Below are 3,349 nucleotides of genomic sequence, written 5' to 3' on the forward strand. Positions count from 1 at the left end.
CCCTACTGTGCCAATCCACACTTCAAAGATTTCTGTCTATCTATTAGAAACAAAGCACAAAGTGAGAACATATGGCCCCTTTTAAATTTCCCACATTTAAGTCAATATCGTTTCTTTTCTCCTTTGGCAAAGAAACATAATAAGGTTTATCTTCTTCCTTCCTAAATCTGCTGGCTCTCTCAAACTGCTTGTGCTAATTCAGCAGTTACTTTGCAGTATCAAACTTGGCAGCACATATAAAAACAAAATCTCTAATTTTTTTAATTGCTTTTATTTCTCTAGATCAAGAAGATGCATTTAAATGATGAAAAAAGGACTAAACGTAACTGCACACTTTCAGATAAGTGGATTTTAAAACCATGCAAGGGCACAGCAGAGAGTCAATACCAAAACTGTCTTGTTCAAATTCCTTTCACAGTGACAATATCTTTCTAAATGTTTCCTTTCACCAACTAAAGAGATGGAAGCACAGTTTGGGCTCTAATCCTTTACTGAGTGAGAGGAGTTTGTTTTGTTTCCATGTTGCAAACATTCACAAAAACACAGCACTCTGGCATTCAAAGAAGTAGTTGAGCTGAGTGCCTCATTGAAAGAAAAAAAAAACAATTACTTTGTTTACAGTATTTGTGGTTCCTCAATCTAATTTCTGCGGGGAGCCCAACCATCCTGCACACAGAGCAGATCTGCACTCTGAGCAGACTCTTGAGACCAGCAGTATCCAAAAGCATTGCTCTACCCTATATGAGGATGACGGGGGAACAAGGATAGTCAAGTACAGCCATAGTCCCAATGACGGCAGCTGATGGAAAGATTCCACTCTGGTACACATGAAGTGCACCCACACTGTAAGTGAAATCTACATGGATGAAGACTTAGAAGAAGGAAACAAAACAAATATACATCCTGAAAACACACAAGCTTGTCCGTAATTATTAGCGGCACAGTATGCACTGAGTGCTTTCATGGGACCTTTCTGTGTATTATGGAGTGCTCTGGCTTCAAGTTTTCACATCAGCAACACTGATGTATCTGAAAAGACTAATTAACATTTATGCCACTTTGAAAATTTGCTTCAGGCCCTAAGGTGACCAAAACTCTGAAAAGAAAGTCAAATGTCCCCAAGATAGTTCACTGCGTAGCCGGGATCAGTGGATGGGAAATCAAGGTGTTCCGTAAAGATGCTGGCAACAAAAATTGGCATTTTTTTTAAATGAATGGCAGTTATGTTGCTTCATACAGGTTTACAGATGAACAATTAGATACAATGAAATATTAATACAAACTTGGACTGTGCTGGCCAGGGTGAGCACTGATTCTGCACATCCCCTACCCACCACACTCCTAGCCTAGTCACAAATGAAAAGGAAAACAGAATATTATTCAGTGCTCAGATAGCACAGAAATGGCATAAAAACCTACAGACAGATGTAGCGAGGACAAGTCAATCCATAAACTGGAACATTGGAGCCTGATCACTCCTACTCCATTTTTTTTTTAAAGACAGCTGAGCTGTCAAGCTTATAACTGATTCTTAGCATCATGTTGTTGGATCCAGAAGAGTCATTTGCTAGAGAAACCTTTCCCCTGATTAGCAATACTCTGTAAGCACTCCAGGGCCCAGGTTCTCAGCTGGTATAAACTGATATTAGCTCCATTTACACCTGCTGAGAATCTGGTCCAGAGGCATAAGAATCCCATGAAGTCACATGTGTGGAGTCCTAGCAGGATTGGGCCCAGGACTGGCACACTAAGAGGGAAAAAGTTGTGTCCCTTTGTTTAAGGTAATTAAATTTCAAAACCACTTCCTACCAAAGTTATAAAATACCAGGAACATGGAGCGCTCAGTGCCACTTCTGCTTCCCTTTTGTGCTTCCCTTCATTTCTGTGCTTAGTGGTAAGTTGGGCCAATTTTATGGAGCTTTCGCTCTGTTCCACGCCTAGTAGCGGGAGGGAATGAATTCCCTGGAGTCTGAAGTATTATGGTTTTCATAGTCCGGATTTCTAGTGAAACTTTCAGTATGTTGTAATGTTCTGTGTTTGAAAACTAACTGGCTGAGCTAATACAGCATTTTTGAGCCCCAGTGGAGTAAATAGCTCTAGGATACCATGGCAATGGGTGCATTATAAGTACCTATAGAAGACAAATATAGAGCACAGTCCCATGACCATAACAATCAACACGGGCCAACATCTTACTTTAGAGCAGGGGTTCTCAAACTTGGGATTGTGACCCCTCAGGAGGTCACAAGATTATTACGTGGGGGCCACGAGCTGTCAGCCTCCACCCCAAACCCTGCTTTGCCTCCAGCATTTATAATAGTGGCTTTTTAAAATGTTTTTTAAAAGTTATAAGGGAGGTTGCACTCAAAGGCTTGCTGCTTGAAAGGGGTCACCAATACAAAAGTTTGAGAACCACTGCTTTAGAGCCAAGCACTATAACATTTCACCATTTATCTTTCTTGAGCTTGCATTACAAGTCCTGTCGGTTAACAAGCTCAAGTGGCACTTGATGTGTCTATCAACAGTCCAACCCTGTGGACAAGCAAATGAGGAACTATAAACACCCACTCCAAAGTCACTTTGCTGAGATCAGCGGAAGGACCGTGGAAAATCCAGCCATTCACATAACACTGACATGGACAGAGAAAATAAAAACTCCAACATGTGTTTGAATCTCCAAAGTTTTATTTGACTTTTTAAATTTGTTAACCAAAAAACAAGCTTGGCAAACATTTAGCAGAAATTAGTACAAGAGAAAGTTACCAGTTGCATTGGCAAACTGGATTTTAAGAGTAAAAATCTGCCTTCTGATGCATGGAAGGATTCCTCTTGGCTCCATGGAAACGACATAGACGTAGCTGAGGATTAATTTGGGCTCAAATTGCCTGATGAGTATTTGATTAGAAAATTGATCAAGGTTTAGTGTGTTGTATTTTTTATGAACAAAATAAATAAATAATGGGAGTGACATGCAACTGTAACCCCTTGTAGCCTCAGTTGTCAGGCAGATTTGAAACAAGGACTATCATCAAAGCACATATAGTAGCTAGCACTAGTAGTAGCTGTTTGCCTCTCTGTGGACTAGGCACTAGAGCAGTGACACAAAACACCCTTTACAAGCATGTTACCAGTGATTTCCCTGCCTCTCCCCCCCCCAGCCCCAGTTTTGTGAGCTAGTTACATACCAATTCAGTGACTGTTTGGAAATCTGAATTTAAACTGAAACATTAATACACACTTTAAAACTTCTACAGTGTATGATAAAATATGTGTATCTGAAAACGTATAATAGATTTGAAAAGTATGAACATAGACTAGCTTCCTTATACAGCTGTTTTTTATGATGTCA

The sequence above is a fragment of the Chelonoidis abingdonii genome, chromosome 19 (genome assembly GCF_003597395.2).
Source record: "Chelonoidis abingdonii isolate Lonesome George chromosome 19, CheloAbing_2.0, whole genome shotgun sequence".
Classification (NCBI taxonomy): Eukaryota; Metazoa; Chordata; order Testudines; family Testudinidae; genus Chelonoidis; species Chelonoidis abingdonii.